Source organism: Ochotona princeps, chromosome 7 (genome assembly GCF_030435755.1).
Source record: "Ochotona princeps isolate mOchPri1 chromosome 7, mOchPri1.hap1, whole genome shotgun sequence".
In the NCBI taxonomy this organism is placed as follows: domain Eukaryota; kingdom Metazoa; phylum Chordata; class Mammalia; order Lagomorpha; family Ochotonidae; genus Ochotona; species Ochotona princeps.
The window spans coordinates 41,192,851-41,207,061 of record NC_080838.1 but is presented as its reverse complement, the minus strand read 5'-3'; positions in this window follow the sequence as shown (position 1 = coordinate 41,207,061).

Genomic DNA, 14,211 nt, shown 5'->3' with positions numbered 1-14,211 from the left:
CAAGAATGGACCCCTGTGCTTCAAGTCAGTTGATTATAGCTATTAAGCTACCTATGGAGTACCTTCACAGTTAATACCTAGGTTAGTGCTAAACATAATAATGTTAGCTGGGGGGTGGGCATTGTGGTGCAGTGGGGGTGCAGTGGAGTTAAGACAAGGTTGATATATCCACATCCCCTATGGGCATACCCAGGATGGGATCTCTTCTCTGCTTTCTGATGCAACTTCTTGCAAATGGGGCTGGGAGACAGAGATTATGGCTCTCAGGTTCCTGAGTTCTTGTGCACATTTGAGACACAGATGGAGTTTCTGGTGCCTGGATTTAGCTTGACGCAGCTGCAGCTGTTCTGGATATCTGGGGAGTGAACTAGCAAATATAAGATCTCTTCCTTTCTGTCTCTTCATTTCTTGCTCCCATCACTTCGTGGAACTCTGCCTTTGAAATAAATAAAACTTTAAAAAAAATGTGATCTAGTGAAGCTATTCCATATAGCCTGCTATTGCAGCCAGTCTGAAGAAGCCTGCAGTCAGGAGAAGTGAGCAAACCTCCACCAGGATCCTATTCCACAGCTGAGCCCATACCAGGCATTACTCAAGCTTTCTGAGCTATACAGAGCTCTCCTCAGCCAGCTCCTTTCTTTCTGAGGGAACACTTGCCTCTCTTCACAGCAAGGTAGAAAAGCCCTCATGATCCCTATTTTTACACTAGATGATTTGGAAATCACAGTTCATCAAGGTAATAAATAATTTTAGAGTGAAGCCTAGAATATCTAATGTAAGAATTGGAGGGCATTAGGAGGGACATCGAGGGCCAATCAAGTATAAAACAAGAGCTGGTGCTGTGGCTCAGCAGGCTAGCCCTCTTCCTTCAAGGGCTAGCATCCCCTGTAGACACCAGTTCATGTCCCAGCTGTTCCACTTGTGATCCAGCCCCCTATTTATGGCTTGGGAAAGCAGGAGGGGATGTCCCAGTTCCTTAGGACTCTACACCCACTTGGGAGACCTGGATAATGGTCCTGGCTGCTGGCTTCAGATCTGCCGTTGGGGCCATTTGGGGAGTGAACCAGCAGAGGGAAGATCTCTTTTTCTGTTTCTCTTTATCTTTAAATCTGCTTTTCCAATAAAATAAATAAAATCTCTAAAAATTAGAGATATAAATCAGTGTTTCCAAATACATTCCAAGTTGAGGTCAGAGGACTGCTTAGTGCAACATTACAGGAATTATTATTATGTGCAGGGTGAAGATTCCACAGTTAAAAAAAAAAAGATCTAAGAAACGTGGGTTAAACTTTTTTCTTTATTTACAGAAAACTTAAAACTCTTTTTAGTAGGTCAGTGTGCATGGGAACTTTTGAAAAGGGAGCTCTAGCATGTGATACTTATCAAGCTTACTTTGTCACACAGCTTTTCACTGAGCATCTTTTAAGTCTTGGGTACCACGAAATAGCTCATAAACTTCATGTATGTCCTGGTATGGAGCTTCGAGACCTGGCTGGAGCAGGAGTCAGAACTGTTCCTGAAGTCTGAGACACTAGGAAGGAGAAAAGATGTTACAGTTCTTAGTGTTAGCTGCCAAGAATCCAGATAGGATAACATGTCTTCCAAATTAATCCACATACTGCTAGTTAGTGCCACTGGTTTCTGCCCACAAGGAAGCTGACCAAGAAGTTGACTCCAAAGACACTGAATATCTACAATTACTGAATGCCTGTACTGTGCCAGTACCTGGATTTCTGGGGTTGTGTAAGACTGTTGCAGACCCCCAACTCCATACAGCCGATGTTTTGCTCTAGATGTACATCCTGTGAGGCACTGGCCTCCTTCCTCCCGAGCTGCTGCAGGTGCAGCGCCAACAGGTCTGTCATCAGCCTGCTGTACTAGCCTCCTGCAGGCTGAAGGGCTGCAGAAGTGGGACCATATGGCCAAACAGTGTGCCTTGGCAGAACTCATGCCAGGGAACCAGATCAAAACCAGCAGACAGCATATCCTTTCATGTGGGGTGGGCAGTTGGGTAGAAAGCAGTTCCTTTGAGGTTGCTGGAAAGGAAAGGTGGCCAGTGTCCCCTTCCCACTGCCAGCATTTTCCCTTGACAGATTGTTGACTGAAAAGCTTCATTATGTGGGGAAGGGCAAATCATAACTAAAATACCCAGCTCTTTCAGAGCCCTATAAAATTAAAAAGGCAACCAGGAAAACCATAGCTGAGTTACCTGTCTCTGGGTCCCGCTTTGCCATGGAGAACATTTAGTCAATGTAAGACACTCTTTTTTGTTTTGAGGTGGTGAGGGGGAGGTGTCTGGAATCCAAAAAGCTAAAAGTGATATACGTACCCCTCAAGCTGTGTTGTGTCAGACTGCTGCCCTATTATGCACTGCCATCCACTGATCATACCTCTCGGGGTCAGCTGGTGTGTAACTCGTCAACTCCTGGTTGTGAGTATGTCTGCAGACTTTCTCAAGCAGCCCTCTTCTCCTGGGGCAAGAAGTTAGGGGTGGTGGATGATTCTCTAAGAGGGTCACTGCGAAGATGGGGCAGGGAGGGATAGAAAGGGCAACTCTTTCTGACAGCCAACATCAATCAATAGACTTGTACCGAAAACTTTCATTTCTGCAATATCTGAAGGGTACATTAAGGTAGATAAGACATCTTTTAAAAATTATTTATTTATTTATTTATTTATTTATTTATCTATTTATTTATTTATAGTGGAAAGTCAGATACACAGAGAGGAAAAGAGACAGGGAGGAAGATCTTCTGCCCAATGGTCCGCTTCCCAAGCAGCCGTAACGGCTGGAGCTGAGCCGATCTGAAACCAGGAGCCTAGTCTCCTCTGAGCCCCAACGTGGGTACAGACTACCAAGGCTTTGGGCCATCCTCGACTGCTTTCCCAGGCCACAAGCAGAGAGCTGGATGGGAAGTGAGGCTGCCAGGATATGAACCGGCGGCCAGATGGGATCCCAGTGCGTGCAAAGTGAGGGCTTTAGCCACTAGGCTACTGCACCGGGCACAGTCAGATATCTTCATAGAATTTAACTCAAGTTGGGAAATTTTAAGTTATTTTCTTAAATTGTAATTGGACAAGGACCTGCACCTTTTATGTGGTTTCTAATTTGTGACTCTGCCTTGTTAGCCCTTGCTCTTGGCCTTCCATTTGCAGACTTAGTTATTCCCAGTTATTAAAGCTTGTTGAGTGGGACAGTGGGCAGTTTGGGTGATACTCATGGCTAACCAGGTAGAAGGGAATGACTTAACTTTTTTGCTACAAGCTGTTTTGAGGAGTATTGACCTGCCCTTTCAGTAGCTATGTCCTTCTACTGATTTCCCTCTCATCCCATCTAAATGTTTCGATTTCCTTGATTTCATGGGAATTCTTTTAGTTCCTTTTGGAGTCTACCAAGTATCCTGCATTTGTAGGAGATAGTCTTATGAAAATTTAGTCTCTCTAATGAATCTGGCAGATAGCTTTAGCAAGATCGGTTTCAATGCTAAAGGAAGTTTCCAGAAAAGGTCAAGTGTGACCACACGCAGCCTTATGAATGGCAGTGGTGAATAAGGCACGCTGAAGGGCCGCCCTGCATAGGCTGAAATCCTGCTTCTGCCATCACTAGCTGTATAATCTTAGGCAAATCACTTAATCTCTCTGGCTCTCAGTTTCCTCTTTTTTTTTTTTTTTAAAGATTTATTTATTTTATTACAAAGTCAGATATACAGAGAGGAGGAGAGACAGAGAGGAAGATCTTCCGTCCGATGATTCACTCCCCAAGTGAGCCGCAACAGCCGGTGCGCGCGGATCTGATGCCGGGAACCTGGAACCTCTTCCAGGTCTCCCACGCGGGTGCAGAGTCCCAAAGCTTTGGGCCGTCCTGGACTGCTTTCCCAGGCCACAAGCAGGGAGCTGGATGGGAAGTGAAGCTGCCGGGATTAGAACCGGCGCCCATATGGGATCCCGGGGCCGGGGCTTTCAAGGCAAGGACTTTAGCCACTAGGCCACGCCGCTGGGCCCTCTCAGTTTCCTCTTATGTAAAACAGACACACAAGTTGATAAAGTTGTGAGGACTGAATGAATTGTGAAATTCTTAGAACATTATATGCAGTCAGTGGTCAGGAAAGTTAGGGACTATACCTATTATTAATGTTACAATTTATAGTTGTTCCAGTTGTTCTTAAAACAGAACTCATTGATCTGGGATCTGGTGTCCATGGTAAAGGTATTTATCTGGACTGCCAAAATCATATTTGTGTTTCATGCTTGCAGAGCGTTTTAGTGTAACCTGGCAATGTTCACCTGTCCAATCTGCTATAACAATTTTGCGGCTAAGTTAGAATAGTATAATTTTGAGTACAAAGTAGAGATCATCACGGCTGCACATGAGACCGCTCCATGGAATCCATTAAGTGATGGCTTAGGGGAGAGAAATGTGCAGCCTCATTTACAACTGGAGCTCTGCCTGGTTGGGGACCCCTCTGCACCTTTGAACATCAGGCTTTGAACTGTTGCCTAAGACTCTAACACCTTTCCTTTAAGAAGACTTCTTAACTTGACTGTTAGCCTCAGGGAAATCTACTTGCCAAAAATTCCAACAGTAACTATGGGTTGAAATCCTGAGGGCAAATTAGTATTGGATTTCTGGGCAATTTGCCCTAAATGCTAGTGTATAAAAATACACCTGGATAAGGACATTTTTCTTCTGACTTGCAGATTCATGACCTAATTAATTTTGTTAACAAGAAGAAAATTCTAGGTGTTTTTTTTTTTTTTTTGAGAAAAAAGAGCCACTAAGTGCATTGAGTAGTTTCCACATAGATGGCTAGGTATGGAGGACTCTGACATTCACTTTGGCATGCCCCACATCCCCTAGCTCGGTGCCTTGAACATGTAGAGGCTCCAGATGATATTGTCTACCACAGAGAGTATGTGTAGTGGAGTCATAGGACCCTGGGTTCAACTTTCCGTTCTGCCGCTTCTTTACTAGTGATAGAATAAGAAAAAATAATTTGCTTTTACTGGAAAGGCAAATCTACAGAGAGGAGAAACAGAAAGGTTTTTCATCTGCTGGTTCACTCCCCAAATCGTTACAATGGCCATAGCTGAGTCACTCTTAAGCCAGGAGCCAGGAACTTCTTTTGGGTCTGCTGTATAGGTGCGGGGTCCCAAGGCTATGGGCCATCCTTCACCACCCTCCCAGGCCTCAAGCAGGTAGCTAGATGCGAAGTGGAGGCGCTGTGACACAAATCAGCACCTATCTAGGATTGTGGTGCTTGTAGAGAGTTAGTCACTTGAGCCATCATGCCAGCCACACTCATAGTGGAGTGTTTTCCTGCTTCCATTTTCTTGGAAAGCAAGAGAGACCGAGGTGAAACAAAAAGAGAAATCTTCCGTCTGCTGATTCACTCTTCAAATGTTCACAACATCCTGGAGGCAGAACGCAAACACACAGTTTGGGATGGTGAGTTAAATGACTGTATCACAGTGTTGGTCCTTGGATCTTACTCTCTCATCAACTTACACTGCGTGCTAAGAGATGACAGATTTTAAGGAAGGAACCAGATTCCCAGAATTCTTCACAGAAGCGATCATTGCATTGTGAGAAAGTGAAAAACCAAAAACCAAAAAGAACTTCCTACATACCTTTTATTTTAAAAATTACTAAAAGAAGTTACCTGAGAAAGTAATCCAGTCAAAAAAAAATTCGGCATAAAGAAGTGAAAATGGGAAGCCAAAATACACAGACTAGAATGTGAATGTAAAATTTATAGTAATTGTCTAATAATTTAGTTATAACATTTAAGGTGGAGTTTTAAGTATTTTCATATCAAAACAGACAAATTATAACAATTTATAATTAAGGTTTTATTCTGCTTCAATGACGAAAATGGGGAGAGGAATTAGAATTCTGAAAACATTATCTTTGTGGTTGTATAGAAACAGTTATAGATTCTGAATGAGTCTTGATTTTTATATAAGATTGAAAAAAGCAAAAAGCAAAAGATATATTAATAAAGATAATTAGTAAAGTAATATACTATTTGTAATAAAACTTAAAGGTATTTTCATCAACAAATTTTAGCATATCTCTACATTAGAATAATGCTGTTAATATAATGCAATGCAAGTACTAAGAAAAATCAGGAGAAGGCACTTGGCACAGTGGTTAATTAAATACTTGGGCCATGTTCATCCCATATCAGCTTCCATTGCCAGATTTCTGTTTGTGCACACCCAGAGAGGCAGCAGTGATGGCCAAAGTGGTTGGGTCCTTGCCACCAATTTGGCAGACCTGGATTCTGATCATGGCTCTTGGCTTTGTTGTGACCCAGCCCTGGCTGTTGCAGGCATTTAGGAATAGATTTCTCTGGAAAACAACAGACCTGGCGATTGTGGCCATTTGCAGAGTGAACCAGTGAATAGAAGATCTTCCCTGTCCACACCTTGTCAATTGGCTTTTCGAGTAAATCTTACCAAAAAACCCTAGGAAATAAGGCAAAGAAAGTTATCAACAGTGTGAAAGGCACACATCCAAGTCCTTCACAAATGAAGAACAATTCTATATTTAGAATGCGAGTCTTCAGTAACTCTTTCCAGAACAGTATGGGTAAAGGTAAGAGTAAAGCCTGAAGCCAATAATTTGAAGAGTACAAAGTGAGGAAGTAGAAGGAATAGATGCGCCTTTCAAAATGTTAATGGGAAGTGGAAAAGGGTGTTTGAAAAGTATTGAGTAAGGGAAACATGTGATATGGAACTTGGTAGAACTGTATAGGATAGACTGGAAGTCCAAGGAGTGGAGGCCTGACTGGTTTACAGGGCTGGCAGCAGACTTAGGTTGGTGGCCTCACAGACATGAGGATTGGCTTTACTCTCTTACATGAGTACATGTGTTCCTTACACTTGTTCTTTGGCCCTTGCTTTTCTCAGTAGATTCTCTTCCTTTTGTCTTGTGCAGCTCTGTGTGGCCTGAACACCATGATGCTTACTCTTCAGTAACGTTCTTGTCTCACTTTCTTGCATCCTTATTTTTCTATTGGGTCCTCCTGAAAAAAAGTCTACCGTAGTTCAATGTCACAATTTATCAGCACTTCTGCTTGTGCTGTTGAGAAAAATTACAGTGCACATTAAAAAAAAAAATCACTGTCTAAAACATAGGTTTTTGTTTAAGTCTTCAGTTTTTTAATGAAAAACAAATTGTGAAATTTAAGGGAGAAGAAGGATAATGTGACAAAAAGTAGTAGAACAGGGTGGAGGCATGGAGGGGAGGGTTTTAACTTTCAGGATGGCAGGGACAATGGGCCTCACTGAGGTTTTGCGTTAGGTCACACAACTGAAGGAGATGAGGAAGTTGGCCACAGGGGCAAAGTATTGTGGATGGAAGGAACAGTCAGTGCAAGAATTCCAGGGAGGGGATGTGTTTGATGTGTTGAAGAAACAATAAGGACGCCAGTGTGGCTGGAAGGAGTCAGGAAGAGAAAGAGTAGTTTGAACAGAGGTGAATATGGCTTGGATTAATTACTTGTGTGTACACAGCCAACTGCCTTAAAATTGGGCAGCTTGAACCAACCCACATTTGTAATACTGCAGTTACTGTGGGTCAGGAACCCCAAAGCAGTGTGGATGAAGACCCCTGGCTCAGGGTCTGCTCACGGCTGCAGGCAGGTGTTGGCTGGTCCTGCAATCCCCTCCTGGCTCAGTGCTGGGAACAGCTGCTTCCAGCTCACTCACGTGACTGTACACTGGCTTCAGTGGACTGGTCTTGGGTCGTTGCCATGAAAGCGTTTTCACAAGCAGCTCACAGAACAGTGGCCAACTCCTCCCAGTCCTTTTTCAACATAATCTCAGAATTGACAGCTTGTCACTTTAGCTAGTGCAGCCATGAGAAGCAAGTCAATCATGGAGGGTGTATGGCCACAAGGAGGGGATGACTGGGTGCTGTCTTAGAGGCTGCTCCCCACAGGGCCTGGCCCTGTTGACCCCTCATGGTCAGTTAATGGTTTTTGGTGTGTACATAGGGTGAAAAGAGTCACTGGGGAGTGTCCCATGGCAAACAGACATGACCTGACTTGCACCATAGCAGAATTCCCACGACTTCTTTGTTGATCAGGCTAGGAGGAAGCAGGCAGACTCGTTAGATTGCTCTATTAAATAATAATTTAGCAGCGCTCAGAAGGCATGTCAAGTTTGAAGGTGCAAATTTGGGAGTCACTAGAATACAGATGCTATCAAAGCCGTGGGACAACCAGCAAGAGGGTGAGTGAATCAGTTCCTTTAAGTGTAATGTGACAAAAGTCCATGTATCCCCTATAGCCCCTGAACCTTTGTACCATAATTAACTATGTAAAGATTGTCAATAACAAAAAAAAAACAACCTTTAATAGAATAAGGAATATTATGTTGTATTATTGGAATTTTGAAAGTAATATAGCACAAGATATTTTCATATAACTGTTACTCTATCATGCTGTATAAATTGTAAATTAAACTGTGTCCACAGAAGTTGCAAATTAAATATACAAAGAATGCAAAAAAAAAAATCCATGTATCACTTGGTAGAATCCAACCAAATAATTTCACGTGCTTTTCGTTCCTTCCCAAAGGGGTGGTGGCTGCAGAAGTTAGAATGCTGCTTTGGGCACACATATCAAATTTGTGAGTGCCTGAGTTCAAATGCCAGCTTCCTGCTAAAGCATGCCATAGGAGGCACCAAGGGATGGTGCAAGGGTTTGGGTTCCTTCCATCCATATGGGCACCCAGATTGAGTTCTAGACTCCTGGCTTCAGGTATGCCCAAGCCCCAACTACCATGGACAGTTGGGAGAGTGACCCAGCAGATGGAAGGTTTCTGCTCTTAATCAAACAAAAAAGATTTTTAAGAAAAATCTAAACAACATTGTGATGATTCATGTTACATTGTACCCTCCATGTGAGGATCAGAAGTTGTCAGGAAGGTCTGAAGGTCTGAAGGTCTGAAGGTCTGAAGCATCCAAGCAGGGCCTGCTGTCCCAGTACATGGAGGTAGGTGGTGAGGGGTTGTAGCGTCACTGCAGCTTGTCTAGGATGTCTTCCTAGAAAAAGGTGAAGAGTTTTCAATCTTTTCTGACTTATTTCCAAAGAAGAAGCTAGGGTCCATATTATGATTATTTGGGATACAAAAGACCACACAATAAAAAAAGGGGGGAAACAAACAGGATTTCTAAACAAAGATGGTTTTGACTAGTTTCCTGTGATGCAGACAGAAAATGATGCCAGGGAGATTGGCCCGTTGTTCTGTCGTGCTCAAGGATCATGGCCGTAATCTTTGAGGCTGCCTTCAGCATGTGCAGAGGAGGCCAGGCCATTCCCAGCACAGGTGCATCATGTCCCACTGAGTGGCTTTCTGGACCATCCTCTCTGGACCCTGGCAGGTGTGTATGTCTGGGTGCTCCATTCCCACCTACCCTTGGTGCCACAAACTGAACTTCTAGCTCAACTGTTTTTGTTTGTTTGTTTGTTTGTTTGTTTGTTTAAGGTTTATTTGGGTTTTTTTGGAAAGGCAGCCCCACAGAAAGGAGAGACAGAGAGAAAGATCTTCTGTCAACTGGTGGTTCACTCCAAAGTTGCTTCAGTGGCTGGAGCTGAGCTGATCCAAAGGTAGGAGCCAGGAGCTTCTTTCGGGTCTCCCACATGGGTGCAGGGTCCCAAGGCTTTGGACGATCCTCAACTGATTTCCCAGGCCATAAGCAGGAAGCTGGAGGGGGAAGTGGAGCAGCTGGGACACGAACCAGTGCCCATATGGGGTACCAGTGTTTGCAAGGCAAGGATTTAACCACTGAGCCATTGTGCCAGGCCCTATCTCAACTATTCTGTCCAAGAGCTGTGCTGTTCCATGTTTCTTAAATCTGTGATGAAATCTAGGCTCACCACCACCTGCATCTTCCCACATCCAGAACTTCATTTTCCCATGGCCTTTTCCTTAAAGCTCCCCTCACTTTGCCACAGCACACTACTGTTATTCCTTTAGGTTTTAGCTCAGGTGAACTTGCCAGGGAGAAGCTGTCCTAGCTGGTCTTATGAGACTTGGCTGTTGCCTGTCTTGACATCTAGGGAGTCATGCATCCCATTGCTGGATTCCTGTCTGCTTGTTTACAGGCCTGTCTCCTCAGTAGAGCTTTCAGAGGGTAGATTTGCACTCAGCACAGCCCTTTCACTGCAGTCAGCACACAGTAAGTGTTTCTTGGATCGCTCAGATAATGACTGAGTGACAAAGTGTAGTTTTTTTTCCTTCTGAGAAAGGAGTGAGAGTGGAAGAGACGACATGAAGGTAAAACTGATTGGAGAAGCCGGGACAGAAGCAGTAGCTGTTCTTACTCACAGGCACCTGATACCTATGAGAAGGCGGAGGTTAGGCCACCTGCCAAGAGTGAGAGAGGCATAAATTTGGCAGGAATATTGAGGAAAGTGGTAAGGGGTTGGGACAGAGTGGAATGGAGTAGATGAGAAACAATTGAGTGCCCATCTGCAATTGGAACTCATACATTTATAATGGAGCACAGCAACATGAATATATAATTTTCTCCAGAAGGAATTAACAGTCCTGAACTCGAATAGAAAGAGGGGAAATAATACTAGTTACTGTTTATTTGTGCCTACTGTATGCCTAAATCTAAGTTATTTACTGAACTCACCAATTTTCTCATTATAATAAGCCTGTGATGCAAGTATCATTGTGTCCATCTTATAGATGGAGAAAATTGAGGTTTATGGAGATTAACAACTAAATAAAGTCCTGCAGTTGACAGTGGCAGAAGCACATGCTGTCTTAGAGTGACTCCAAAGGCCAGGTCTGAGGCCGTGTAATCAGATGGCTGCTTCTGTGTGTCCACTGCATTCAGCTTGGGATGATCCTTGTGCAGGCAGTGCAAGCACAAAGGGGGCTGTAAAGGAGCATGCAGACTGGAGTGCTGGTGGTGCGGTTAGCTGGGAACTCCGGGTAGGTGAACGTTTGAACATCCAAGCCATGAGGAACTAGTGATATCATTAATATGGAAGAATAGGTTTATGACGCAGAGACAGGCAGAAAAAGGGTATAGACAGGAAGGCATTGGTTTGTATTTATCAGGTCAGAGTTGCCTAGTTCCAGGTAGTGATTAAGCCAAGTTATGGTCATGAGAATAAACATGAATGAGCCAGAATACAGGAGGTCACAGAAGTGCAAGGTCTTTATTGTTTTTCTTTTTTGGAAGGCTTGTTTCTGGTATGTTTTAGATGTTCCATATTTGCTGAATGAACTAATACATAAAAAGGTAACCACAAAGAAAAACTGTAAAAGTGGTAGAACTTTCTTGGTTGTGTGATTTGTGAGCCTTAGCATTTATCGTTATTATATAATCCCGCTCAAGCATTAGCCAGTAAAATAGAGGAGAAAGAGGAAGAGTGTCATCCATTGAAAATAAAGCGGCCTGGCGTGATAGCATAGCAGTTAAAGTCCTCACCTTAAAAGCGCCAGGATCCCATATGGGTGCCGGTTCTAGTCCCGGCAGTCCTGCTTCCCATCCAGGTCCCTGCCTATAGCCTGGGAAAGCAGTGGAGGACAGCTCAAAGCCTTAGGACCCTGCACTCATGTGGGAGACCCTGAGGAGGCTCCTGGCTCCTGGCTTTGGATTGACTTCAGATTGGTTCAGCTCTAGCTATTGTGGCCACTTGGTGAGTGACCCATCGGATGGAAGATCTTCCTCTCTGTTTCTCCTCCTCTCTGTATATCTGCCTTTCCAATAAAAATAAATAAATCTATAAAAATAAAAAAAGAAAATAAAATACTCCCTTGCTGTAAATATCTGACTCTGGATAAGGTATAGATATTTAAATATTTGAAAGCCTTTTTGTTTGGAGGAAAGAATAAAATTAAGTTAAAACATTATTCTTACCATATGGAAGGGGAAATAGATGTAAGGCTCAGGAATATCAATCTTCTAAATGCTTTGTTGCTTGTGTATGTGCTGTATTAATCAAATCTGTAGGATCCTTCCGCAAATATAGCATGGATGTGCTATGTTTTCTGTGTGTTGTATCAGAAACTCAGGCTCAGTCAATACTTTCACACTTTGAAACTTATAATCAAGGTGTGGAGTCTTATTTAAGCTAAGTCAGGATTATCCTTCACAAATGGACTGTAAAACAGAACCCTGATTCATGAATTAGTTCTTTGTTTTTCCCTGCTGATGTTTGTTAGATATAGCATGGCATGCGTGCCAAGTGATGAGAGATGAAACAGCATGATGTAATCTAGTTGTGTTTCAAAGAGTAAAGCCTCCAGGGTATTAGTAAACACACAGCTAAACAGAGCTTCACAATACACTTCTGTGTTTTATGGTTTTGTCAAAATCAAAGGAAACCCATTTACTTTGGAACAAATAATTGTGGGAAATTTCTGTTGTGTCCCGATGGTTTGTTTTCCATTGTAACTGCAGTTCCCTTTGGTGTGTGAATGGTTTTGCATAAGTTAGTGGTGTTGGACAAACGATAAGATGTATCCCAGGTGTAATTATGGTATAGAGGAGTTGTATCCTGGGCTTCCTTGCCTGTGAGTAACTAGCCATGGAAAAGTACATTATTGTTCCACAATTCATAGATTTGAGGTTTTTATAAAACCTTGATGAAACACCAGAGGAAGGAGAATTCCTTAACTCTGTGTTTTGTGACTATAAACTCTGAAAGATAACCCCGTCACTCTGTACTTCTGTGTCTTCATGATCTTATAGTAGAGGAGATAAACTCCACACACTGAGACTGCCTGCCTCTCCCATTTTTCAGGTGCTTGCAAAGAGCATGTAGTCCTATTTCCTGTTTAGTTATGTGATGTAGAATAATTATTGTAATGAGCTCCTGCTTAAGAATATACCCAAAAAGGAACATTTTTAAGGAATAAAATGCATTAACTAAAAATCATGTCTTAGCATAACTGTGCCTTTCCCTTGCTTTCCATTTCAGTAATGAATCATCATTAATTTAAGAAATTGGCTTAAAGTTGACAGAAGACCCTCATTTGGAAGATGCTTTCAGATAGCACCTCAATAGTAGGAGGGGGCAAAGCCAGAAGCCAACATAGAAGTATCCTAAGTGTCTAAGACCTAAGGATAGCAGGCAAAGGCCACACCCTCAGTTTCCTGAAGGCTCAGTTGATTCTTATACTGTGATTGAATGTCATTATGCTAATTATAAAGCATTCTATATTGTGAAACTGGCAAGCATGGGGTTAATTGATGACATTGCTATAGATATGTGCAGGCAGAAATTATATGTGCTAGAAGGTAAGTGAGCATTAAAAACTGTTGTCAGCAGAATCCAGTGGAAGTGTCACTTACGATGGCTTGGACAGAAGCAGCAGCATGAACAGACCTCCCCTGGAATCACAAAGCCATAAAATTGTGACCATTCTGTCTTGATTAGAAAAGTATGCACCTTGAGCCTTGGTGTCAAGAACCAGAGTCTGCAGATAGACTGTATGTTCACTCTGGAGACATTGTTGCCTGATTTTTATTCCTTCTCTTTCCTGTCTTAATGAAAGATTTAGTTAAATTAATTAACTTATTCTAAGAACTACTTCAAAAAATAAGTAAAACCATATGAACCGTAAGACCCAATAGTACTCATTTCATGGAAAAATATTATTCATTATAAAGCAAGAGGGTTCTATGAAATTCTCATATTGCTATTGCGTGCTGAAAAACTAAGAATGTTGAAGGGAAGAGGAAAAAGAGCCACATGATTTGTGATTTAAATGTTGGAGTTTCTTCCTCTTTCAGAAAAACAATCAACCTTTTTTTCCCTTTAAAATCAACACAACATCGTGAGAATTCAATGGTATTTCTATCTTGTGAGAATTTCACTGGAAAGGTCTAACTGTTCTATTGCAACCTTGGTTACAAGTGAAGAAAGGAAATGATACAGAATTGGCTTTGCAGGGCATGATGATGAGTACTGAAAAACAATAGTGAGCAAGAAAGGGGCCTAGTTAATACTGGATATATAAATACAGGTGGAATTATTCAGTTTTAAAGATTTTAGCTTTAATTTTTACTATCTCCACTAATGGTTAGTACCCAAGGAAAAGGAAACTTGAGTATGGACAATCTAGGGTAGGGGATTCTTTTTTTTTTTTTAAGACTTGTTTATTTTTTATTGCAAAGTCAGAATTACAGAGAGAAGGAGAAACCGAGAGAAAAATCTTCCATCCATTGGTTCACTC